Here is a 343-nt window from a genome sequence, read left to right as displayed (position 1 = left end):
TACTACTACTACTACTACTACTACTACTACTACCACTACTACTACTACTACTACTACTACTACTACTACTACTACTACTACTACTACTAATAATAATAATAATAATATAGTAAGAATATAGCAATGTAAACTGCTAGTGCAACCCCACAAAAACTGCTATTACCATTTGGTATCATTAGGCTGTAGCCGGCTTAATAAAATAGAAGCTTTTATATGCATATTCAAAGACGTTTACTGTAAACGAACTTAATGATCTATATATATATGTATGTGTGTGTGTATACAGAGAGAGAGAGAGAGAGAGAGAGAGAGAGAGAGAGAGAGAGAGAGAGAGAGAGAGAGA

This window comes from Octopus bimaculoides, chromosome 10, assembly GCF_001194135.2.
Source record: "Octopus bimaculoides isolate UCB-OBI-ISO-001 chromosome 10, ASM119413v2, whole genome shotgun sequence".
Classification (NCBI taxonomy): Eukaryota; Metazoa; Mollusca; class Cephalopoda; order Octopoda; family Octopodidae; genus Octopus; species Octopus bimaculoides.
The sequence above is the reverse complement of the archived record's forward strand: the minus strand, read 5'-3'. Positions refer to the sequence as shown.